This window comes from Mustelus asterias, chromosome 17, assembly GCF_964213995.1.
Source record: "Mustelus asterias chromosome 17, sMusAst1.hap1.1, whole genome shotgun sequence".
Lineage (NCBI taxonomy): Eukaryota > Metazoa > Chordata > Chondrichthyes > Carcharhiniformes > Triakidae > Mustelus > Mustelus asterias.
In genome coordinates, this window is record NC_135817.1 from 21,399,623 (window position 1) to 21,427,348 (window position 27,726).

Consider the following 27,726-nt stretch of genomic DNA (forward strand, 5'->3'; position numbering starts at 1 on the left):
GAAAGATGGCACTTCTGGCAATGTAGCCGTCCCTCAGTACTGCTCTGGAGTGGGACTTGAACTTGAAACTGTTCAACCTTGTGACTCAGGAGGGGATAGTTCCACCAAATGAGCTATGGCTGACATACAAATGACTCAGAAGTTTGCAAAGAAGTTGTCTGAGAAGTCATGGTATAAGGATATATAACTGTCAGCGGAATGTGAGAGTTCAACCAGCAGACACAGGTTCAAACTTGCAAAGGTGTGCTATCAAAAAGTTCTTCACATAAAGCATTAACAGCATGGACAGGGCTCTGGACAGAAACAGAACGCCCTTGTACTTTTTAAGGAATATAGGATGCTGAAATGCCATAGTTTCAGGAACCGGAGATACATGAAATGGGATGGACTTAATTCCACCCCTCATCTGTAAATAAGAACAGCAATTTATATTTATATAGTGCCTTTAACAAAATGAAACATCCTAAGAGCATTATAAAACACTAAACCACAAAGGTCAGATGACCAAAGGCTTGGTCAAAGAGGATGGTTGCCCACAGGGTGCCCACATTCTCCACATGGGGAGCAGGTGGGTAAGTGGAACTGATTCACTTCAGATCAGCCATGATCTTATTGAATGGCGGGGCAGGCTCAAGGGGCTAGATGGCCTACTCCTGCTCCTATTTCTTATGTTCTTAAGAGAGGTGTATAGAGGGAATTCCAGAGCTTGGGGCATAGACAACTCCTGGCCACTGATGGTGAACAATTATGATTAGGAATGTATAAGAGGAAGTGTAAACAGAGTCAATAGATGGGTTTGCGTGATGGACTGGGCTTTTTGCGGTCCTGGACAGAGTAGGAGCCATACCAAGCTGTGATACAACCAGAAAGAATGCTTTCTATAGTGCATCTGTAAAGGTTAGTGAGAGTCATAGCGGGCATGCCAAATTTCCTTAGCCTTCTGAGAAAGTAGAGACATTGGTGGGTTTTCTTAACCATAGCGTCGCCATGCAGGGACCAGGACAGATTGCTGGTGATTTGGACACCTAGAAACTTGAAGCTCTTGACCATTTCCACTTCGTCCTCATTAATGTAGACAGGCGCATGTCCTCCACTATACTTCCTGAAGTGGATGACTATCTCCTTTGTTTGTTTGACATTGAGGGAGAAATTATTGTCATTGCACTAGTTCACCAGATTCTCCATCTCTTTCTTGTACTCTGTCTCACCATTGTTTGAGATCTGACCTCCTATGGCCAGAATTAAAGGAGCATATATATCCTGCAGGAGATATATTTTACATACATCTTGTGGTGCTAGAGGAGATTACAGAGATGGGAAGGGGCAAGGTGATTGGAAAACAAGGATGAGAATTTTAAAATCAAGAAGTTATTTGACCAGAACCCAAATTAGGTCAACAGGCACAGGGTGATAGGGAAACAGGACTTGGCATGAGTTAAGACATGGGCAGCAGAGTTTTGGATGACCTCAAGTTTACAGTGGGAATTCAGTCAGGGATGCTTTGGAATAGTCAAGTCTAGAGGTGACAAAGGCATGGATGAGGGTTTCAGCAGATGACCTGGGACAGGATGAAGTTGAACAACGTTACAAAATAGAAAAAGGAGGACTTAGAGATGGCATGAATAGGAGATCCGAAGCTCTTCTCAGAATGAAATCTGACACCAAGGTTGCAAATAGACTGGCTTACTGTTGCCAGGGAGGGGGATGAAATAGATCATTAACAAACAGAGTGGGGGACCAAAAACAATGGTTTCAGTATTCCCTGTAATTGATTTGGGAATATTTTGTAATCTGATTCATCACAATACAACTAATTGATATTTTATATAATGATGACATTGTATGTTACATATGATGACACAAACCGCAATCAGCAAGGATAGGCAACAACACCTCCTCCATGATCATCCTCGACACTGGTGGTGCCATCAGCAAACTTGAAAATTGAGTTGGAGTGGAATTTGGTTGCACAGTCATAGGTGTGTAAAGCGTATAGTAAGGGACTGAGGACATAGTCTTGTGGAACACATGTTTACACTTCCTGCTGCCTTGGAAAAGCAGCCAGCATAATCAAAGATCTCACGCACCCAGACATACTCTCTTCCACCTTCTTCCATCTGGAAAAAGATACAAAAGTCTGAGGACATGTACCAACTGACTCAAGAACAGCTTCTTCCCTACTGCCATCAGACTTTTGAGTGGACCTACCTCGCATTAAGTTAATCTTTCTCTATACACTAGCTATGACTGTGACCCCTTTTTGAAGGGTTAACCAAGAAGGTAGATGAGGGCAGTGCAGTTGATGTTGTCTACATGGACTTTAGCAAGGCCTTTGACAAGGTACCGCATAGTAGGTTGCTGCATAAGGTTAAATCTCACGGGATCCAGGGCGAGGTATCTAAATGGATACAAAATTGCCTTCTTGACAGAAGCCAGAGAGTGGTTGTAAAGAATTGTTTTTCAAACTGGAGGCCTGTGACCAGCAGTGTGCCTCAGGGATCAGTGCTGGGTCCACTGTTATTTGTCATTTATATTAATGATTTGGATGAGAATATAGGAGCATTGGTTAGTAAGGTTGCAGATGACACTAAGATTGGTGGCATAGTAGACAGTGAAGAAAGTTATCTCCAATTGCAATGGGATCTTGATCAATTGGGCCAGTGGGCTGATGAATGGCAGATGGAGTTTAATTTAGACAAATGCGAGGTGATGCATTTTGGTAGATTGAACCAGGACAGGACTTAGTTAATGGTAGGGTGTTGGGGAGAGTTACAGAACAAAGAGATCTAGGGGTACATGCTCATAGCTCCTTGAAAGTGGAGTCACAGGAGGACAGAGTGGTGAAGAAGGCATTCAGCATGCTTGGTTTAATCGGTCAGAACATTGAATACAGGAGTTGGAATGTCTTGTTGAAGTTGTACAAGACATTGGTAAGGCCACACTTGGAATACTGTGTGCAATTCTGGTCACCCTATTATAGAAAGGATATTATTAAACTAGAAAGAGTGCAGAAAAGATTTACTAGGATGCTACCAGGACTTGATGGATTGAGTTATAAGGAGAGGCTGGATAGACTGGGACTTTTTTCTCTGGAGCATAGAAGGCTGAGGGGTGATCTTATAGAGGTCTATAAAATAATGAGGGGCACAGATCAGCTAGATAGTCAATATCTTTTCCCAAAGGTAGGGGAGTCTAAAACTAGAGGGCATAGGTTTAAGGTGAATGGGGAGAGAACCAAAAGTGTCCAAAGGGGCAATTTTTTCACACAGAGGGTGGTGACTGTCTGGAACAAGCTGCCACAGAGGTAGTAGTAGAGGCGGGTACAATTTTGTCTTTTAAAAAGCATTTAGAAAGTTACGTGGGTACGATGGGTATAGAGGGATATGGGCCAAATGCGGGCAATTGGGATTAGCTTAGGGGTTTTTGAAAAAAAAGGGCAGCATGGACAAGTTGGGCCAAAGGGCCTGTTTCCATGCTGTAAGCCTCTATGACTCCATTCTGCACTCTCTCCTTTCCTTCTCTCTGAACAGTATGCTTTGTCTGTATAGCGCAAGAAATACTTTTCACTGTATACATGTGACGTGACAATAAATCAACTCAAATCATTAAACACTGCATAATCTAGCATTATCTATTTATCTGAATACATTAGCATCAATTCAAATGCTTCCTTTTCCACTTGAAGGCAGCATAGTTGGACACACAGTTAAAACACTAGTATTGATTTTACCATATGCTCACCAGCAAGTGAGGATTCCTCGGAGTGGGTGGGGTCAGTTAAATTATCACCAGATATTTTGCTACACATTTTCTCCCTAGTAAATGCTGAAAATAAAAGATTTATACTATTAATACATTTCATTATTCCATCAGAAAATGGTTTAAAGTGCTGCAAAAATGATAATTTCTTGGTTCCTTTTTGAAATAAATAGTTCTGAAATATTAAGCACCAGCCTTCTGTCGACTACTCACAATTAATTTTGCTTATAGCACAAACTCCATTGAAACATCCTTAATAGCATCACATTTCTGTTAAAAGTAAGCTAATAATTCTTGCCAGATCAACTTTTCTCTTTATAGCAGAACCGAAGTACAGAGGCATAAGATGGCTTTTTATAGAATTACAGAATCCCGACAGTGAAGGAGGCCGCCATTTGGCCCCTCAAGCCTGCACCAACAACCATCCCACCCAGACCCAGCAACTCCATGTATTTCCCCTACTAATCCCCCTGAAACTAAGGGGCAATTTAGCATGACCAATCCACCTAACCTGCACATCTTTGGAGTGTGGGAGGAAACCGGAGCAAAACCACACAGGCATGGGGAGAAAGTGCAAACCCCACATAGGCAGTCACCCAAGGCTGGAATTGAACCCAGGTGCTGTGAGGTAGCAGTGCTAATCACTGTGCCGCCCTTTTATGAGCATGGTCAAATATGTAAAACCTATATTTTAAAAGATTTTGTACTGTATATTTGTTTGAACAGTGATTGTTAATTACATTGCTCAGAGTCCCACATTGTGATGGAAACTAAGACCAAGTCTGAATTGTTTGTTTCCTTGACTGAGACAATCAAATTATATCTGGTCTTAGATCAGATTGAGTAATTGATTTTATTAGCTGGTGGTTCCTATGATCTCAATAACTGATTTGTTCTGTTGTGAAAATGTAAATGTTCAATTGCTCCTTGTCGTCAACATTCTGGAAATTAAAACATGTATTTAATGCAATCTATTTCCTGCCAATATGCATAAAGTATTATTGGATTTGTTATGGCAGTCTCATATTAATCAGAAAGTTGCACGATACATTATCAGGGGAAAAACATCAAAGTTTTCCTTTTGACACCCTTTAGAGTTAAACACTGAACGTTTGAGACAGCAAATGGAGCAGAATTGAAGAGCAATATCACGAATTTAGTCAGATTGACTTGAACAAAATAAACTATTTTCACCAAGGATACCTCTATAAGCTTTGTACTAATTCGGAGAGAATTTGCTTGTGTGGTGTGAAAGGATATTCAATCCATAAAGCAGACTGCTTACAAGTAGGATTGTTAGCCACCGTGACAGATTTGTGTAAAGGAAGAGCACAATAAAAGGTACAGCTTCGAGATCATTGAAAACAATAGGGCTGCGCTGTTGGACTGCCAAGAGAAAACATGGTACAAAGGAAGTTAAAATCCTGACAAAAGCAAATATATCGGTGACTTTCAATTATTAACACAAATTATTGAAGCAATGTTATCGTTTCAGTTGTGCATGTTAATTCAAACTTTGATTTGTTCCTAATTGTTTAAATCCACGTTAAACTAAAATACATTCGTTAGTTGTGTACCATGCTGGAGAGATGTAGTTGCGAGCAAAAAAAACTGTACATCATTTTTGTTCCTCCCATCAGATAGAAATTCGGGCAAAATCTCTTGACAGTGCATTCAAAACGTAAGAGGGTTTGTCGTGCTGGAATGAATGCAAAGCTGCCTCAGTGCGAACACTGTGCTGGCAGCACGTACCGCTCGCTCCCTCCCCCGCGCTGCCGCGAGCCGCCCAGCGGACTGAGTCATCCGTGCACGCGATGCTACTGACGTCGCGGTCACGCAGCGGAACATGGCGGCTCAGTAGGATTTGCGATTGCGGAGCTGAGCTGCTCTCAGCGCTTTTCCCACAACTGGGTGAGTGAGAGCTAGGAAATTGTTTGGACGAGTAGCCACCAGGTCCGTCGAGACGCTGCTTTCGCCCTCTTTTACGTGGCGGCCGGGCAAGCCGTATATCGTCCCTAGACTCCCCCGTGATATTACAACGGTGTGCTTCAACCGCCGCCGTTCGCTTGCCGGATTGGCAGGAGGAGGCGGTTGCAGCGCGCGGTGCAATGCGAGCCCGCCGATCTGCGCCCTGGGGAAAACAATCAGCCTCGCGCGCCCGGCCGCCTCACCTGTTGGCTCCTTCACTCTAGTTCGCGCAGGAGCCTGAGCTTCAGACAGCAGCGAAGGGAAGAAGCAACTGGAAATGGGATCCCAACGACTCTCCTAACGGAGCGTGGGGCGGGCGAGGGGCAGAGGGGAGGGGGGTACTCAAGTTGCGTATTCTTCCAATGCACCAGGAATGTATGCTTTGTTTCCAGTTTTACTTCAATTCTCTTTTTAATCTCGTTATCCTCTCAAGGCATCGCGCCCCCACCTGCTACCACCTCCTTCCTTTTCCATTTTGTTCATCTCTTTCCTCCTCGTCCTCGCCCCTTTCCGTCTCCCGCAAAATGTTCTTTTTTTTCAATATAGTTGCGCGCCGCCGCTTTTGACAAGTGTTTTGAAAGTTGTGCGACTTTTCCAGTTACAGGTGCGTTTCGGACTGTGCAGCCTATGAATTGGTTCAGTGGTGAAAAAACTTTCATGCGTTCTTAGCATTGTTTGCTGCCATAGCAGCGCTTTTCAGGGGCAGGTGTTTGGTTTCTCGGCTTCAGAAGTATGTGATTTTAAGTTACGCGATTGGTTTGCTAAGGATGATGAGCAACTCGGGTAAAATCAATTAAGTCTATCAGTCCGCCCCCAAACGGACAGACCGCCATACTTAAAAATGTTTCGCACAGAAGGAGGCCATTCGGCCCGTCATGTTTTTGCTGGCCCCTTGAAGTAACAATCCACCCAGAGACAATCGCCACCATGTCCCCGGAGCCCTGCACATTAGAAAGTAGGAGTAGGCCATTCGGCCCCTCGACCCTGCTCTGCCATTCATTTTGATCATGGCTGATCATTGAATTCAATATCCTGATCCCTCCCTATCACTCTGATCCATTTAGCCCCAAGAGCTATATCTAATTTCTTCTTCTAACTGTCAAAATGCTTTTTAAAAGACAAAATTGTATCCGCCTCTACTACTACCGCTGGCAGCTCGTTCCAGATGCTCACCACCCTTTGTGTGAAAAAATTGCCCCTCTGGACACTTTTTTGTATCTCTCCCCTCTCACCTTAAACCTATGTCCTCTAGTTTTAGACTCCCCTACCCTTGGGAAAAGATATTGACTATCAAGCTGATCTGTGCCCCTCATTATTTTATAGACCTCTATAAGATCACCCCTCAGCCTTCTATGCTCCAGAGAAAAAGTCAGTCTATCCAGCCTCTCCTTATAACTCAAACTATCAAGTCCTGGTAGCACCCTAGTAAATCTTTTCTGCACTCCTAGTTTAATAATATCCTTTCTATAATAGGGTGACCAGAACTGTACACAGTATTCCAAGTGTGGCCGTACCAATGTCTTGTACAACTTCAACAAGACATTCCAACTCCTGTATTCAATGTTCTGACCGATTAAACCAAGCATGCTGAATGCCTTCTTCACCACTCTGTCCTCCTGTGACTCCACTTTCAAGGAGCTATGAACATGTATCCCTAGATCTCTTTGTTCTGTAACTCTCCCAATGCCCTACCATTAACTGAGTAAGTCCTGCCCTGGTTCAATCTACCAAAATGCATCACCTCGCATTTATCTAAATTAAACTCCATCTGCCATTCGTCAGCTCACTGGCTCAATTGATCAAGATCCTGTTGCAATTGGAGATAACTTTCTTCACTGTCGACCATGCCACCAATCTTGGTATCATCTGCAAACTTAGTAACCAATGCTCTTATATTCTCATCCAAATCATTAATGTAAATGACAAATAACAGTGGACCCAGCACTGATCCCTGAGGCACACCGCTGGTCACAGGCCTCCAGTTTGAAAAACAACCCTCTACAACCACCCTCTGGCTTCTGTCAAGAAAGCCGGCATCTCCACATTCTGTCAAGAAGCCAATTTTGTATCCATTTAGATGCCTCACCCTGGATCCCGTGAGATTTAACCTTAGGCAATAACCTACCATGCGGTACCTTGTCAAAGGCCTTGCTAAAGTCCATGTAGACAACATCAACTGCACTGCCCTCATCTACCTCTTGGTTACCCCTTCAAAAAACTCTATTAAATTTGTGAGACATGATTTTCCACTCACAAAGTCATGCTGACTGTCCCTAATCAGACCTTGCCTCTCTAAATACCTGTAGATCCTGTCTCTCAAAATACCTTCCAATAACTCACCCACCACAGATGTGATGCTCACTGGCCTGTAGTTCCCAGGCTTTTCCTTGCAGCCCTTTTTAAACAAAGGCACAATATTTGCCACTCTACAATCTTCAGGCATCTCACCCGCGACTATCGATGATTCAAATATTTCGGCTCGGGGACCTGCAATTTCCTCCCTAGGCTCCCACAATGTCCTTGGAGGACGAGAGGGGGGATTTAATAGTGGGAAATGAGGAAATGGCTGAAACTTTAAATAAGTTTTTTGTGTCGGTCTTCACAGTGGAAGGGACAAATAGTTTACCGAATACTAACGATAGAGGGTTGGTAGGAGGAGAGGTACTCAATACAATTAATGTTACCAGGGAGGCAGTGTTTGGTAGACTAACGGGACTGAAGGTGGACAAGTCCCTGGGCCCGGATGGAATGCATCCCAGGTACTGAAAGAAATGTCAGAGGTAATAGCGGATGCGTTAGTGGTTATTTATCAAAATTCATTGGATTCTGGGGTAGTGCCGGCGGATTGGAAAACGGCTAATGTTACGCCGCTGTTTAAAAAAAGAAATAGGCAAAAGGCGGGTAACTACAGGCCGGTTAGCTTGACGTCTGTAGTTGGGAAAATGCTGGAATCCATAATTAAAGAAGAAATAGCGGGCCATCTGGATAAGAATGGTTCGATTAAGCAGACGCAGCATGGATTCATGAGGGGAAAGTCGTGCTTGACGAACTTGTTGGATTTTTATGAAGATGTGACTAGTGCGGTTGACGGAGGGGAACCGGTGGATGTGGTGTTTTTGGATTTCCAAAAGGCGTTTGATAAGGTGCCTCACAAAAGGTTGCTGAAGAAGATTGGGTCACACGGAGTTGGGGGTAGGGTGTTAGTGTGGATTGGGGATTGGCTATCCGACAGGAAGCAGAGAGTCGGAATAAATGGGTGCTTTTCTGGTTGGCGGATGGTAACTTGTGGCGTGCCGCAGGGATCGGTACTGGGGCCTCAACTATTTACCATTTATATAGACGATCTGGAGGAGGGGACTGAGTGTAGGGTAACAAAGTTTGCGGACGACACAAAGATAAGTGGAAAAGTGAATCGTGTGGAGGGTGTAGAAGGTCAGCAGAGAGATTTGGACAGGCTGAGTGAGTGGGCGAGGATCTGGCAGATGGAGTATAACGTTAACAAATGCGAGGTTATTCACTTTGGAAGAAATAATAGCAAATTGGATTATTATCTAAATGGAAAGAAATTACAACATGCTGCTGTGCAGAGGGACCTGGGGGTCCTTGTGCATGAGACGCAAAAACCCAGTCTGCAGGTGCAACAGATGATCAAGAAGGCAAATGCGATGTTGGCCTATATCGCAAGGGGGATAGAATATAAAAGCAGAGAAGTCTTGCTGCATCTGTACAGGGCATTGGTGAGGCCGCAGCTGGAATACTGTGTGCAGTATTGGTCCCCTTATTTGCGGAAGGATATATTGGCCTTGGAGGGAGTGCAGAGAAGGTTCACCAGGTTGATACCAGAGATGAGGGGTGTTGATTATGAGGAGAGACTGAGCAGATTGGGTTTGGGGTACTCGTTGGAATTTAGAAGGCTGAGGGGGGATCTTATAGATACCTATAAGATAATGAAGGGACTGGATAGGGTAGAGGTGGAGAGATTCTTTCCACTTAGAAAGGAAGCTGGAACTAGAGGGCACAGCCTCAAAATAAAGGGAGGTCAGTTTAGGACAGAGTTGAGGAGGAACTTCTTCTCTCAGAGGGTGGTGAATCTCTGGAATTCTCTGCCCACTGAAGTGGTGGAGGCTACCTCGTTGAATACGTTTAAATCACGGATAGATGGATTCCTGATCGGTAAGGGAATTGGGGGTTAAAGGGATCAGGCGGGTAAGTGGAACTGATCCACTTCAGATCAGCCATGATCTTATTGAATGGCGGGGCAGGCTTGAGGGGCTAGATGGCCTACTCCTGCTCCTAGTTATGTTCTTATGTTCTTATGTCCTGGGATACACTTCATCAGGTCCTGGAGATTTATCTACCTTGATGTGCTTTAAGACTTCCAGTACCTCTTTTTCTGTAATATGTACACACCTCAAGACATCACTATTCATTTCCCCAAGTTCCCTAACATCCATGCGTTTCTCAACAGTAAATACGGATGAGAAATATTCATTTCGGATCTCACCCATCCCTTGTGGATCCGCACGTAGATGACCTTGTTGATCCTTAAGAGGCCCTACTCTCTCCCTTGTTACTCTTTTGCCCTTTATGTATGTGTAAAAGCTCTTTGGATTCTCCTTTGCCTTATCTGCCAAAACAATTTTGTGTGCCCTTTTTGCTCTCCTGATTTCTTTCTTAACTCTACTCCTACACCACCTATACTTTTCAAGGGATTCACTTGATCCCAGCTGCCTATGCATGTTAAACTATGACCCTAGTTCTGGACTTTCCCACCATTGGGAACATTCTTCCTGAATCTACCCCCTCTAATGTTGTTAGAATTTTATAACTTTCGATGAGATCTCCTCACCCTTCGAAACTCCAGTGAATATCATCCTAACTGACCTAGTCTCTCCTCACTGACAGACCTGTCACCCCAGGAATCAGCATGGTAAACCTTCACTGTACTCCCTCTATGGCAAGGGCATCCATCCTCAGATAAGGACACCAAAATTGGACGCAATACTTGAGGCATGATTCTCCAGGTGTACATTCTTCCTTTTCTGATAATGCAATTCCTTCTTGGATGCCTCAATTGAACCTGCCTCCACCATGCTCTAGGACAGTGTACTTAACCATTTTCTCATGTTGCCATTGCTTCTTTTGCCTTAAATTTGTGCCTTCATGTTCTCAATACTTAAGTTCGAACATTTTTTTCCCTCCGTACTCTGTTCAGACTTCTCCATGATTTTGAATACCCCTATCAAATTTCCTCTCCTCTCTGCCTTTTCCAAAAAGAACAGTCCCAACTTCTCAAATCTGTTTATGTAATTGAAGTTCCTCTTCCCTGGAACCATTCTTGTGAATTATTTCTGTATCCTTGCTAAAGTGCGGTACCCAGAACTGGGTGTAATACTTCAGTTGAGGCAGAACCAGTAATTATCCAGGGTTTAACTTCTTAGCTTTTGTACTCTATGCCTCTATTGATAAGACCCAGAATGCTGTATGTTTTATGAACAGCTCTCTCAACCTGTTCTGTTAACTTCAATGATTTATATACCTATTACCCAGGCCCCTCTGCTCCTGTATCCACTTTAAAATTGTACCCTTTTATTTTGTATCGTCTCCAAGTTCTTCCTATCAAAATTCGCATTCTCTGCATTAAGTTTCACCTGCCACTTGTCTGCCCATTCCGGCATTAAATGCATCTGTGCATTCCACATGCCTATATTATTTTGATCTTCTCCACCATCCTCAATACTTCCAAGCTTCCTACAATCTGCAAATATTGAAATTGTACCCTGTACACCAAAGTCTGTCATTAAAATGGATCAGGAGGAACAGCGATCCTGAAACATCCTGAGGAGCTCCAATATAAACCTCCAGTCTGAAAAACAACTGTTCACCACTACTTCTTTCATGTCACTCAGCCAATTCCATAGAGATGTTGCTAATGTCTCTTTTATTCCATAACCTCCAACTTTGCTCATAAGTCAGTTGTGTGGCACTGAAGTCCAAGTCCATCAGCAGCATTATCCTCATCGACCCTCTCTCAAAAACTCCAGCCATTTTCCCTAACAAATCTTGGCTTCCCTAATTAATTCGCATTTGCCCAAGTGACTTGTTAATTTTATCCTGCATTATCGTCTCGAAAAGCTTCCCCATAACTGGAATTAAACTGGCCTGCAGTTACTGGACTTATCTTTACACCCTTTCTTGAACAGAGGTGTAACATTTTCCCTCTGGACCTCCCCTGAGTCTAAGATTTGAAAATTATGGCCAGTGCCTCCCTAATTTCCACTCTCACTTGCTTTGGTGTTTTGGTGCCGTATCAGCTGTAAGTACAGGAAACCTATCCAACACCACTTTTTTAAATGAATTTTCCAATACCTATTTTTTTAAAATGAATTTTGAGCTCAAGTGCTTGAATTGCCTCTCTTGCCATGACCTGGACAGAATTTTCTTTCTTGGTAATTACAGATATAGCATATTTATTTAATACCTCAGGCATGTCCCCTACTTCCAGACATAATTCGCTTTTTGGTCCCTAATTGGCCCCACCCCATCTCTTAGCTGCACTTTTACAATTTTATATGTCTAAGAACTAGGTCTAGCAATACCTCCTTACTCATTGGATTGGAAATATACTGCTGTAAAAAAAAACTCCTGAACACACACTTGCCACTGTCAACTCTTTACGCTACTACTATCCCAGTCTATATTCAGATAGTTAAAGACCACCATTATAACTATTCTATAAATTCTTGCCCTTCTCTGTAATTTACTTGCAAGTTTGTTCCTTTACATCTTTCCCACTAGTTGATGGCTTGTAAAGCAATTTAATTGAACCTTTTTTATTCCTTGGATATAACCAACTCATGTGCTTGCTTTTTGGTGGTGAACACACTGTTCATATCTTTACACAGTAAGAAGTTTAACAACACCAGGTTAAAGTCCAACAGGTTTATTTGGTAGCAAAAGCCACACAAGCTTTCGGAGCTGCAAGCCCCTTCTTCAGGTGAGTGGGAATTCTGTTCACAAACAGGGCATATAAAGACACAAACTCTTTATATGGTCTTTATATGCCCTGTTTGTGAACAGAATTCCCACTCACCTGAAGAAGGGGCTTGCAGCTCCGAAAGCTTGTGTGGCTTTTGCTACCAAATAAACCTGTTGGACTTTAACCTGGTGTTGTTAAACTTCTTACTGTGTTTACCCCAGTCCAACGCCGGCATCTCCACATCATATCTTTACATGCAGTGACTTTTTTCACAAATCATTCACTTGTTACCGTTCTTCGTATATTTTTGCAAGTTGAATTGCGTTTGTGTCCTCCATGGTTCAGTTTGTAGCACTCTAACAGATTGTGGGTTCAAGTTCGACCCCAGCAATCAAGGCTTCCACACCAATGCAGTCCTGAGGGAGGTGTGCTGCTGTTGATGATGATGTCTTTCAGATGAGACGTTAAATCAAGGCTGTATCTGTCTCCTCCGGTGGACATAAAAGACTTCATGGCATTATTTTGTAGAAGAGTTGGAAAATAATCTCCAGTGTCCTGGCCAATATTTATTCCTCAATCAACATTGCAAAAAGCAGCTTATCTGGCAATTGTATGTTGCTTTTTGTAGGAGCTTGCTATGTCCAAATTGGCTTTCACATTTTCTACATTGTAACAGTGATGACTCTTCTCAAACATATCAGTGGCTGTAAAGTACTTCGGTTCTGAAAGGTGCTCTACAAGTTTCACTGTGAAGGTAGAAACAATTAAAGGTCCTCCTCAAGTAGCAATGCACAACACCTCTAGTTGTATTTAGGTTGATTAAAGGGTCTTCAAAATCCAGAACAATTAAGATGTAGCCTAATTTGCCAGTTGGAGTTATGGGTACAATTTTGTTTTGCTTTAAGCATCCTTGGGGTGGGGGAGGAAAAAACAGTACTCTCAGGCATGAAATAGTGCTCTTGCTGAAATTATGTTTCTGTTCGAAAATTATAAGACAATTTTGTTCTGTAAACAGCTGACAGGGCTTCAACATACAAAGGGATATGCAGAGACAATGGAAACTAAAACCATTGTCTACTTTATAAATTATTTGGATAGATGTACAAGATAGCAAACAGATTTTTGTGGATAAGATTAATGAGCTTAAAATGAGCCGAATCAACATTATAGTGGAAAAGTATTATTTCCCTTAAGTAGCAATTGGAAACATTGTTTTATGCTGTTGTGCACTTCCTGAATTCCTTATTGTTGAAAGAACATGATAATGTTACTTATTTAGGGAGTAATGTTTCTATACTTCAATGAAATATCTGTTGAATGCTGCATATATGCCCAACTGGTATGTAATTTGGCATGATGAAGGTAGATGGAAAAACTAATTCTAATGTCATTTCTGCTTTTTTTTATACTTTGCAATTAATTTCACTGGGGCAAAGGAGGGAGTGACAGACATGATTATCTAAATATAAAATTAATACTTTTTAAAAATATGATTGCTGAAGTCGTCGTCTGCTTTTTTGATATACTAGGAAACATAAATTAAACAGTTCATTAATTTCAATATTTCAGAAGGAGTTTCTGCTGCTTTTTTGTTATTTTCTCAACCTAGCTGTCAATAAATACATTTTTATGTAATACTTGGTCATAAAACAATTATGCTGAGATTTTTGTTATGGACAAAATCATAAAGCTAACATTCTGATGTAAGTAACATAGCATTCTGTCTTGAGAACAAAATCTGACATTTTGACGCAGTGCGTTTGGTTACCATCGCTAAGTAATGCTGGTTTTTGTATGGCGTTCCCTTTAATTAAGCTAACAATATTTATGCATGTTGAATTTCATGATTGTGGGGAAACAGAAGGACTGGGCAAAGTGTTTAATTGTAATGTATTTTTTCCACCATAGATTGGTCTTTGGAGTCTCTGTCAGCTCAGCCCCTATAATTTCTTTTTGCTTAAAACTTATTTTCCCAAAGCTGATAAATGAAACACTAAACAGTTGACGTTTAACTAGTTTGTTTGAACATGGTGCAGAAATTATCAAAGTTACAATAATGAATGCAATGGTGGTTTATATATGGTGTATATTTCTTGACAATTTTTTCCTCTGCTTTTTCTTCGCAATTTTAAAGCTGGTATCCTTCTAGCATTTACCACTTCCTCCTGTGCCTGGGGAGCCAATGTTAATGTGTAAGCCAGACTGAGAGTGATTTGACTCTGTCTGGCAACAATGACCTGGAGATAAGTGATACCCTTAATATTGAACATCATGAGCTTCACGGGTGAGTTATGTGGGCACTGACCAGGACTGGTGTTAGAGTTGCCCAGTAATGTGAGTAAAAAGGTGAACTTGTAAGACACGGAAGGCAAAAGAGAAATATGGGCAAAGGGATTTGTGAAATGATTTCCAGAGATAGGCGAAGACCGTTTGAAACTGTCACGTAACTTAAAAGGAAGGGGCTTGTTGGAGGGGGGAGGGGGGAGGGGGGGTGGGGGGAAACCAGAGGGTAAATAACTTGTAAATGCTTTGGGAAGTTTTTTACTCTGTTAAAGATACTACATAAATACAAGCTTTTAATGTTGTGGTACACATTTTAAGAGGTATGATTATATTTCTAAGGTACACTGTAATGTGATACACCATGTGTCCTCCATTTGTTAGCAGTCTGAACATACCTTTACAGTGAAACCCCTGTCATTAAGTGCAGATGTGGAGATGCCGGCGTTGGACTGGGGTAAATACAGTAAGAGTTTTAACAACATCAGGTTAAAGTCTAACAGGTTTATTTGGTAGCAAATGCCATTAGCTTTCGGAGCCCTGCTCCTTCGTCAGATGGAGTGGATATCTGCTCCCAAACAAGGCACACACAGACACAAAATCAATTTACAGAATACTGATTAGAATGCGAATCTTTACAGCTAATCAAGTCTTAAAGATACAGACAATGTGAGTGGAGGGAGCATTAGGCACAGGTTAAAGAAATGTGTATTGTCTCCAGACAGGACAGCCAGTGAGATTCTGCAAGTCCAGGAGGCAAGCTGTGGGGGTTACCGATAGTGTGACACGAACCCAAGATCCTGGTTTAGGCCATCCTCATGTGTGCGGAACTTGGCTATCAGTTTCTGCTCAGCGACTCTGCGCTGTCGTGTGTCGTGAAGGCTGCCTTGGAGAACGTTTACCCGAAGATCAGAGGCTGAATGCCTGTGACCGCTGAAGTGCTCCCCCACAGGAAGAGAACAGTCTTGCCTGGTGATTGTTGAGCGGTGTTCATTCATCCATTGTCGTAGCGTCTGCATGGTTTCCCCAATGTACCATGCCTTGGGACATCCTTTCCTGCAGCGTATCAGGTAGACAACGTTGGCCGAGTTGCAACAGTAGGTACTGTGTACCTGGTAGATGGTGTTCTCACGTGAGATGATGGCATCCGTGTCGATGATCGGCACGTCTTGTAGAGGTTGCTGTGGCAGGGTTGTGTGGTGTCGTGGTCACTGTTCTCCTGAAGGCTGGGTTGTTTGCTGCAGACAATGGTCTGTTTGAGGTTGTGCGGTTGTTTGAAGGCAAGAAGTGGGGGTGTGGGGATGGCCTTGGCGAGATGTTCGTCTTCATCAATGACATGTTGAAGGCTCCGGAGGAGATGCCGTAGCTTCTCCGCTCCAGGGAAGTACTGGACGACGAAGGGTACTCTGTCCACCGTGTCCCGTGTTTGTCTTCTGAGGAGGTCGGTGCGGTTTTTCGCTGTGGCGCGTCGGAACTGTCGATCGATGAGTCGAGCGCCATATCCTGTTCTTATGAGGGCATCTTTCAGCGTGTGGAGGTGTCTGTTGCGATCCTCCTCATCCGAGCAGGGCTTGTCCGTAGGGGATGGGTTCTTTAACATGTTTAGGGTGGAAGCTGGAGAAGTGGAGCATCGTGAGGTTATCCGTGGGCTTGCGGTAGTGAGGTGCTGAGGTGACCGTCCTTAATGGAGATGCGTGTGTCCAAGAATGCAACCGATTCCGGAGAATAGTCCATGGTGAGTCTGATGGTGGGATGGAACTTGTTGATGTCATCATATAGTTGTTTCAGTGATTGTTCACCATGAGTCCAAAGGAAGAAAATGTCATCGATGTATCTAGTGTATAGAATCGGTTGAAGGTCCTGTGCGGTGAAGAAGTCTTGTTCAAACCTGTGCATGAAGATGTTGGCATATTGAGGTGCGAATTTGGTCCCCATGGCTGTTCTGTGTGTCTGGATGAAGAACTGGTTGTTGAAGGTGAAGACATTGTGGTCCAGGATGAAGCGGATGAGTTGTAAAATTGCATCTGGAAACTGGCAGTTGTCGGCGTTGAGTACTGAGGTCGTTGCAGCAATGCCATCATCGTGGGGGATTAGTTCCGCACACATGAGGACGGCCTAAACCGGGATCTTGGGTTCATGTCACACTATCGGTCGCCCCCACAGCTTGTCTCCTGAACTTGCAGAATCTCACTGGCTGTCCTGTCTGGAGACAATACACATTTCTTTAACCTGTGCCTAATGCTCCCTCCACTCACATTGTCTGTATCTTTAAGACTTGATTAGCTGTAAAGATTCGCATTCTAATCAGTATTCTGTAAATTGATTTTGTGTCTCTGTGTGCCTTGTTTGGGAGCAGATATCCACTCCATCTGACGAAGGAGCAGGGCTCCGAAAGCTAATGGCATTTGCTACCAAATAAACCTGTTGGACTTTAATCTGGTGTTAAAACTCTTACTGTGTTTAAGTGCAGAACCATCTTTGAATAAAGAATCCATCTTATTTCTGTTATTGAGCCTATCTTAGATGATTAGTGCCTTGTACATAGTAGTACCTAGAGATTCACAAACACAAGATGGTGTCAGCAGTGGGATTTTCAACATCAGCTTTTTAAGTTCTGTTCCAAACCTTCAAAGAAATGCTGGCCACAGCCATTGCCTAGGCCCTAAATATTGATTCCATTACTTTACACAATAGTAGCTTAGGCAATTGGGTAAACTTGTGTGCATTTGAGCTTCGAGGTTGTGTGGTTAAAATTCCAGTTAGGCTTAAAAACCAGAGATTCTGAAGATCAGATTTCTCGCATCTGGCTCAACTAGGGGCAGGTGTGAGTGTGCAGGGCCAAATGTAGAGGGCCAGTTTTAAAAATTACCGAATTGCTCATTTTTGGAACCCCTTGAGAGGATCAGCACTGTATACAGCTACTTGATTGACCACAGGTGTTGGTTGTGCCGCGTTCAGGCAATTGAACAAAGAAGTTAAACTTCAAGGGCAGCTTGCAGTGGGAATGTGTGAATTGACATAAAGAAAATAGTGCAATTACTGCCTTCTTTAGAAGCTTCAAGATTACTCCAACTTAATATCATCTTGCACCTGCTTGGATCTGGAACAAACTTGTAACATTGGAAACCATCAGTACCCCTCAAAGGACAGTGAAAGCCGAAAAAGCACTGGTGATTGGTGGATCTGTGATGTGGAGATGCCAGCGTTGAACTGGGGTAAGCACAGTAAGAAGTCTCATAACACCAGGTTGAAGTCCAACAGGTTTATTTGGTAGCACAAGCCACAAGCTTTCGGAGCGCTGCTCCTTCATCAGGTGAGTGGGAGTTGTGTTCACAAACAGGACATATATAGACACAAACTCAATTTACAAGATAACGGTTGGAATGCGAGTCTTTACAGGTAATCAAGTCATAAAGGTACAGGCAGTGTGATTGGAGAAAGGATTAAGCACAGGTTAAAGAGGTGTGAATTGTCTCCAGCCAGGACAGTTAGTGAGATTTTGCAAGCCCATGCAAGTCGTGGGGGTTACAGATAGTGTGACATGAACCCAAGATTCTGGTTGAGGCCGTCCTCGTGTGCGGAACTTGGCTATCAGTTTCTGCTCAGCGATTCTGTGTTGTCGTGTGTCATGAAGGCCACCTTGGAGAATGCTTACCTGAGGCTGAATGCCTGTGCCTGCTGAAGTGTTCCCCAACAGGAAGAGAACACTCCTGCCTGGTGATTGTTGAGTGGTGTTCATCTGTTATCGTAGCGTCTGCATAGTCTCCTCAATGTACCATGCCTTGGGACATCCTTTTCTGCAGCGTATCAGGTAGACAACGTTGGCCGAGTTGCAAGAGTATGCACTGTGTACTTGGTGGATGGTGTTCTCACATGAGATGATGTGGTGATTGTCGAGCGGTGTTCATTCATCCGTTGTCGTAGCGTCTCCATGGTCTCCCCAATATACCATGCCTCGGGACATCCTTTCCTGCAGCATATGGTGATTGTCGAGCGGTGTTCATTCATCCGTTCATCCGTTGATCCGTTGATCAGTGGATCATCAGTCAGTTATTGCTGCAGTATTTTTGACTACCCGTATAGGAGGAGATTCCTCCTAACTTCAGGTAGAAGTAGTGAGTCATTGTAAGAATGACAAAACAATTTTCTAAAATCAGTTGGAAAGCAGTTGACGTGCTATCAGAATTTCAAGCAGAGTCCAGCTTTGTTTTGTTGACCTAGCAGGCACAACTGAGAAAAAGAAAACAAAGGTATGCATTGTCATTGGCAATGAAGGCCTGAATTACCTTAAGATTTGAGGCCTGAGCACTGAGGAGCCGAAAGATCCTGTGAAAATCCGAACCATAACAAATCAACTTGAGTTGAGCTCAATTTTCATGTCCATTTGCTCAAATTTCTTTTCGATATAATATCAGCTGTTATTGATCAGTTTTTCAGTCGGTTTTGAGCAAAAGGTTGCAAGTATGACTTCAGAGGCTGAACGAGTGGACTGTATCATTGAGCTAATGATTGCATGAAGAACAATAGAGACATACCAAAGGGACCACTTGGAAAAACCCAAGAGTTTTCTGGGGATGTCTTGTTCACAGATTCTCGAATATTTGAGAGTTCACAATCCCTATGTATTTTGATAACTTTTACTCAATGCATTAATGGTAATGGACCCAAGAAATCGTGTAAAGGGTACAGGCTCTTAGATATGCCTGGCAGTTGCCCAGCATATCATTGCATTTGCAGATCAAAATATGGATTTTGCACAAGCTCTGTAATATCTTTCCTTAGGAGAAGTGGGCAACATGGTGGCACAGTGGTTAGTACTGCTGCCTCACAGCGCCAGGAACCTGGGTTCAATTCCAGCTTCGGGGTCACCGGAAATATCTGTGTCAGAAATCCAAGCTAGGAGCTACTAGTAAGGGTTTTAAAGCCTGGCAGACTGTAAGACGGTTTCATTCCCTGGCAAGCTTAGTAGTCATGCCCCACGTCAAAGCAGATCCATTTCATTGTGCACCAAGCCAACCCTAGTGATGGTGAGGGTTAAAATCTTGTCGATGAGAGGAATTGCCATTTTACGTTAATGCCACTAAACACATTGCTTGATAACTGGAGGTGTTTGTATCAATTTGTATTTTTGGAGGGCACACGTGCTTCTGGGTGAAGGTGGACACTGGTGCCAGCATAAATATTTTTACCTCTGCATGTACTGAGAAGTAAATGTCTGGGTAAATGGCAAGTCATGGTAATGCCAGTGAACACCCAACTGACTGCATGCAATGGTTCATGGTGCAATGTTGTATTTATACTGGACAATTTTGATTCTCCTAAAAATGAATTGAACTTGACTCCTGACTTGCAGTAAATTCAAGGCTTGAGTTGCTGAAAAAAAATATGGATTTTGTACAAGCTCTGTAATATCTTTCCTTAGGAGAAGTGGGCAACACGATGGCACAGTGGTTAGTACTGCTGCCTCACAGCGCCAGGGACCTGGGTTCAATTCCAGCTTCGGGTGACTGTGGAGTTTGCACATTCTCCCTGTATCTATATGGGTTTCCTCTGGGTGCTCTGGTTTCCTCCCACAGTACAAAGATGTGCAGATTAGGTTGATTGGGCATGATAAATTGCCCCTTAGTGTCAGGGGGATTAGCAGGGTAAATACGTGAGGTTACGGAGATAGGACTTAGATGAGATTGTTGTAGGTACAGGCTTGATGGGCCAAATGGCCTCCTTCTGCAATATAGGGATTCTGTGACGAGTGCCATACTGTCATAGTCACCTATTCCAATTCATTAGATAATTTAAATATACAATGCAATATATGAATCTTCTCTGAGCAAATATTTTCTTTATTTGGATCTGCTTTGAATACAATGTGTGTTAACTTATATATTAGAAAGTACAAGTTGAAAGACTAAGTTAAGCTTTTATTATGGAACGTCTTGTATTTTGATAAATTATGTCTGCAAATGTTACTGAGTGATTCCAACAAGATATATGAATATGCCATGCACTGTAACATTCTCACCCCAACAAATTGTGATTTAAAAAAAAATCCAATGTATTGAATATGGTCAGTAACAAATGTAACAGGCCTGAAATTTGGAGACTTATTTCAGGTAAGAAAATATTTGGCAGTTCCTGTTTACTGGCATTTAATTAGGTAATGGCAATATGCCTGACCCAAGAATGTTAACATCAATATAGTTATTTAGAAGTTTTGGGGAAATGTTGTTCTTTGGATCAGTATTATGTTGTTACATATGGATGGTAATTGTGGTTTCATAGATTGTTAATTTAAATGAGGCACCAGTGCATGTTTCCAATTACCCAAAACACCAGTTTCCCTTGGGGGACAATTCTTTGTTTGATATTGCCACAATATTGTATTATTCATAATATATAATTGAAATGAGAGAATTATTTTTACCCTTTCAATGGATAAACAGGACTTGAATACTATAGTGCATTTGATGTTTTATACTTTACTTTAATTAAATTATCTTTCCCTTTAGTGGTGTGAAGAAAAATCTATTTTTTGCAATTACATCTAATGTTCAGCTAATCATTTCTCATATAGCATTGGGAAAATAGAGAAAAGGTCCAACAAGCAAAGTTTTCTTTTGCACTTCTAAATTATAGGATACAGGGAATGCCACTCAGTTAGGAATCCCCTATTTGGATAGTGCCGTGGACGACAGAGAAATCTTACCATTTGAATAGGATTATACCCTGTGCTGAAGACAAAAAACTCCATCTCTAGTCTTGTCAGATCTCCTTCCTCCTCGTATCAACTTTATAATATGCATGGACAAGTGTCCTCGTCACCATTTATGTACAACTCCCCAAACTGGAAGAAGATTTTTCTTTTCTATATGGTTGTGAATGGAAGTTGATGAAACAATATTCAGTCACTTTTCTGCAACAAACCTGTGTTATGAAAATCTTTTCAATGTGTAAAGATATCCGCTGTAATCTATGTTTATGGATTGGTTTATTCAAATGAAGATGTCCATGGATTTTTCCAGAAATTTAATTATTGGAATATAGTGAAGTTATTGTAAAATATTTATATTGGTTTGATAGACTGCATGGGAAGCAAAATTTAATCTACAAACCTCAACGATAGCATTTTAAAAGCTCAGAAAAAGCATCCCAAGGTCCTTCACAGATGCATTATCAAAACAGGTGCTGAGTCAAAAATTAGTTATTGATAGTGGTGACAGCTTGGTTTAAGTTTTGGTTGCAAATGTTAAGTATTGAATGAAGTGGCAGTGATTTCACATGTAAACCTAAAAAAAATGACCAGTGAAACATTGGCGAGACACTGAAAACAACTACTTTTGGAATCATGCCATGGATCTTTTACAGCTGCTTTAAAGCATTAGGGACATTTCAAAAATACTTGCATGTATATAACTCTTTTTAGGACAAGTGAATGTCTAATGTGCTTTACAGCCAATGAAGTACTTTTGAAGTGTTATCCATGTTGTAGTGTAGGAATCGTCGAAGCCAATTGGTGCATGGCAAGCTTCTACAAATTCCAAATATGAAAGTTGTGGGACTGGAGAAGGTTACAGAGTTAGGGAGAGGTGAGGCATGAAAGAAGATGAACATAAGGATGTGAATTTAAAACAAATGTTTCGGGCCAATGTAGATCAGCTTGCAGTGGGGTGAGGGTGAAAAATTGTTTGGAATTCAGATATAGGCAACAGAATTTTGGATAAGCTCAGGAAATATGGAGAAAACAAAAACAAATTTTAGTGTCAGCCATGGTTCAGTTGGTAGCGCACTCACCTCTGAGTCAGAAGGTTGTGGGTTCAAATCCCACTCTAGAAAGGCCGAAACTCCAGTAAAGCACATAGGGAGTGCTGCAGCAATGCTGTAGGTGCCGTCTTTTGGATGGGACATTAAATGAGGCTCCACCTGCCTTTTCATAGAAGATATGACACTATTTCCAGGAAGTGTCCTGGTCAATATTTAGAGTGTAGTAATTTTTACTGTGGCAGCTAGTGTTTAGGCATAGGGTCAGACAAATAGCAAAGTGATAATGACTACACAGTATGTTCTAGCAATGTTAGTTGAAGAATAATTGGTTCAGGGAGAAGTCTCCTCCCATTGAAATAATACTTCAGAATCTTTTATGCCCATCTAAGAGAACAGATGGGATATTGGTTTGACTTTGCATCCAGAAGACACAACCTCCAATGATGCAGCACTCCTTAGTCCTGCGCTGAAGTGCCATTCTAGATTTTGTGCAAGAGTCACTTTGGTGAGATTTGAGCTCAGCCTTGACTGCTACAAACTGAGCCAAGACTGATGGCTTTGTTAAACATCTCCACCTCTTCAATATCCTCCTTAAAAGTGCATCTTTACTCAAAACTTTTATCCTTGTGAATGACTTCTTTGGCTTTATGTATTTTGTGATTATGCTCCTATGTAGCGGCTTCAAATATTGTATTTGGTTAAAGGTGCTATATAAATTAAAGTTGTTTTTCTTACATGTTTTCCATGACCAATGCTATGATATTCCTGTTGTGCAATGGTTGCATACAGGCTTTGGGCAGATGGAGTTGGAAAGCTGTTACTGTTGTAAATTTTACTGACAAGTGGATGTGTTTCTTTTTCATCTCAAAAGTTCGTGTTTAAGACCTTGCTCTTCCAATGCTCACTGATGATGAAAAAAAAATACGAGCTGATCTCGTTTTAACATCTCAAATGTGGATTTGCTAAGGAAACAATTGAAGAAATCAGAGCCAGCAGAGAAATCACTGGGAATCTTGGGCCAAAGTTTGCTGGAAAAATAACTGTTAACACTTGGCATTAATAATGTGCAGATCTGCTAGAAAGTTCAAGTAATTAAGAATCTCCAGAACTTCCCTTATTTTAAGAACATGGGGATTTAATTGTCCATTAAATCAGCATAATTACATTTTAACAATGTGATAACTGTTAATGCAATATTAATTGACCTCTCTGGCCCAGAAATGGAATAATTGAAAGTGGTATCATTATTAAGATGGGACTGATTGAAGGTTTTACTAAGCGTGGTGTACGGAGAAATGTAAGCATGTTTCAAAAAGCTAACTTCATTCCTGCCAATGTAGATTTATCACTATATTTGCATTTCATCTATTTAAAATTTAACAGACCTGTTATGTCCTTTTGTGCTTATCTCACTTAGATTCTGAGACCAATGCCTGTAAACTTGCTTCCTGTAATTACATTGTTACTGATATGTTACTGCTTCACCTATCATCTTTTTCAAAGATGGTATTAAATTTTGTTACTCTAATGTGCAGTATGGTGAAATATTTGCTTACGGTATTAAATAGATAGTTGAACTGTTGGCAATTACCTCACTGTGGCTTAGCACTTCCTTGTAACTTGTAAGCTCGCACTGATAGAACACTTAACCATCAAAGATTTTCATCTCCGAAATGGGGTTGGTGGTTTTCATTTCAGTTCAGTGTGGACTGAACACCAAAGTGCAACTGTGCTAACCTATGTTGAATGCTCTGTCTTGGACCAAAAGGATGGCAGGTATGAAAACGATAGTATGTTGTACAATTGGAAAGTCATTCAAAGTTGATTCGGGACCTGTGGTCCCTGCAGTCTCTACCACTGGGAGGTTCCTCATATAGTTTCTGGGTTTATTGTAGACTAATAAAAATTGATTTTGATAGTCATGTGACTACCAGGATGGGCAAAGGGAAACCGGATGTACCTTGTCTTTTTTATATCTGTCTAGTAATTCCTATGTTCCAATGAAAACAGTTCCACTGTTGGGAGATCTAGATGGAAAGGGCCGTTAATTCTATTCTACATGGGTCAAAAATGCTTGTACATTTTGTACAACTACCTACTCTGCCATTCACACTTAAGTATCTAGTGGAAAGCAGGATAGGTAATTGAATTAACACCAGCTTGGTTAGGAAAAAGGATTTTGAGAAGCATTTAAAACAGAATAAAGTCGGAGAGTTAAAATAGGATGGGAACTAAGCTGTGAATGAATTTAAAGATGAGGATTTTAAACTGGTGCACAGTAGGTCAGTGAGAATGAGGCTGGAAGTTGAGCAGGACTGGGTTTGGGACAGGATGTGGATGGCTAAGCTTTTAAGCAAATTTTGAGTTTCGGCAAGAAGTTGGAGAAATCAAGTCACAGGTTGAGGAAGCATTGGGTCAGGATTTTGTATCAGTGGAGGAGGGGTGTCTGGAAGTTGGCACTGTTGGGGAGGTGGTGGTCGGCACTGTTAATGTTGAACAGGGTTGACCCGATTATGTGTGAGAGCATTAACTGGTACCTATGCCCTGTGCTCTTCATTATTGCCTTGCACTCTGAACAGACAGTGATAACATTTTGCATCTATAACAGTCATTTATTTCACACTATCAACTTTTCATATTGGGGACTCTCAACTAAATATTTACAAACAGTGGCCATTTTATACTAAGTTGAGTTTATAAGCATCTACAGTTACTTTTCTAAAATTACCCATTTCACAGGAAATATTTGGCTGTCTTAAAAGTACAAGTAAGTTTAGACGAGGTTCCGTTTTAGCAGTAAACATAATGCTATAGGAGAGCCACAGCGATGTTCAAACTATGATACTCAGCAATCCAGACAGGTAAAAACTTTGGTCAATTTAAGGGCATGTCTGTTGGTGGGTTTATTTGATGGCTGGCACATGCAGAGGCACAGAAGACTGGAGCATGTGAAGTACCTGTTATTGCCAATAGTTGGCACCAGGATGGTGGCATGGTTGGAGGAAGTAAATGGCGGATGGTAAGATTGACAGCTAACTGTGTTCTTGGATCAGTGTTGAAATTATAACAGGCAATTTTCAAGGGAATAAAATGTTTATTTCTTGAATAATATTAAGCCCATCTGAGGTGAACCTGCCTTTTTTTAACTTGAGAGAAAACCGTTCCCAATTAGACTTCACATTTTATGACTATAAGCAAGTCAAAAGGCCAGATCCATGACAAACTATGTATTCCTGTGCCTAGACTTGGTTTTATGAATGACTTGAGTTCCTTTTCCTGATAAGTTTTAAATCTGTTAAAGTTTTTTGTGAAAGGATAACTAGTGATCTTGTATTTAAGAAGTACTGCTGCAATAATGATACGAATGTGACTGCACGTGCATTTTGGGTCTACTAGTTTGTATATAGTTCTGAGCATGTGTAGCATATATTTTGTGTGCAAACCTTCGCATGTACCGTATTGACTTGGATATATTCGTACAATTACAATGAATCGCAACTGAAAAGGTGAAACAATCCATCAATGACTAAGAATCTGTAATAATGAGAAAGCAAGCTACTTTTGCTGGTCACCACCTCAAGTTGAAAGCCTTAACCCTGCACAAGGGCGGAAATTAAGTATTTTGACCAACCACGTTCTAAATTCCTCAACAGCAATTTTGTTTTTGTTCATGGGATGTGTGTGTTACTGGTAAGACTAGTAGCTCTTGAAGGTGAGCTGTTGCTTTGAACCACTGAGTCCCTGGTGAGGTACAACCACAGAAGTTCCAAGATTCGGACCATATGACAGTGTAGGAAAGACAATATATTTCCAAATCAGGTTGGTGAGAGATTTGGAGGGAGATTTGCAGGTGTTCCCCTGCTTCTGCTGAGTTTTAAAAAAATATGGTAGATATGAGTTTGGTAAGGGTTGTTGAAGGAACCTTGGCAGGTTGCTCTGTGCATCTTGTAGACGATGCAAATCGCAGTACACAGTATGCTGGTGATGGAGGGAGTGAGTGTTTAAGGGTACAGATAATGTCAGCTGCTTTGGCTTGGATGGTGCCAAACTTTTCAAGTGTTGGAGCTGTACACATTCAGGCAAATTGTGAGTATTCCATCACACTCCTAATTTGTGCTCTGTAGGTAGTGTACAGGCTTTTGGAAGTCTGAAGGTGAGATACTCACTGAAGAATTCTCAGTCTTTGCCCTGGTCTTACAGCCTTGGTGTTTAGCCAGCCTGAGGACACTGTCCTGAGGAATTCCTGTCGTGATAGTTGCCAAGTGCTTTTTGCATACATCAAATATGGGCGGGTCAAGGGTCAGTAAAACATTGAATGACATTTGAGACAAAATGTCATATACAAGTTAAGAAAAAGTTGTTTATGGCAACTCTAAACATTATCAAGGATAAGTAAAAAAGACTCCAGTTTATGAAGTAATACCCTGGTGTCCTAGCCAGAATTTAAGCTTGAACCCAACTTCAATCTTTCTGTCAAGTCTTGCCAAATTGTTAAACTGACTGTTTTATATTAATATACCAATATTGTTTTTGCTAATGAGAATGGGCTCTTGATTTGTAAACTCATTCTATTAGGAAGTAACTTGTATTTCTCTACTTGTGAAGGTCTGCTGTTTCCTACTGTGGTAATGAGTTGGCATTATAACTATTGCTGCTCACATAAAACATCATAACTCATGCCAGTGAAGGTGCTCGATTGAAGGGAAATTTGAGTTTGTGTTCCCTCACACATGTTTTCCTTATTTTTACATAAGTTGCACTGTTGGCATTGGCTTAAAGTATAACAGTCATTTAATTTGATAGATAAACATCTTCAGTTTGTCCACAGTTTTCATAGTAACTTCATTGCAGTGTTAATGTAAGCTTACTTGTGACACTAATAAAAAAAATAAAATAAATTGCTACAATTGATCATGGGAAGTCATGTGTTAAAAGGAGCCTTTAAAACCAGTGCCTCAGAGGCCAGGAAAACAGCTATGGGT

General features: G+C 41.6%; 1 protein-coding gene across 8 annotated transcripts in view; it reads left to right on the forward strand.

Annotated features, from left to right (window-relative positions):
- The first annotated feature begins 5,570 nt into the window (after positions 1-5,570).
- The window catches only part of LOC144506358 (sex comb on midleg-like protein 2), a 216,951-nt gene continuing 194,795 nt past the window's right edge, over positions 5,571-27,726 (forward strand). For all 8 annotated transcript variants that reach the window (XM_078232360.1, XM_078232365.1, XM_078232362.1 and 5 more), the window contains exon 1: positions 5,571-5,670. The gene's annotated coding sequence lies outside the window, so the exon portion shown is untranslated. The remainder of the gene's footprint in view (positions 5,671-27,726) is intronic.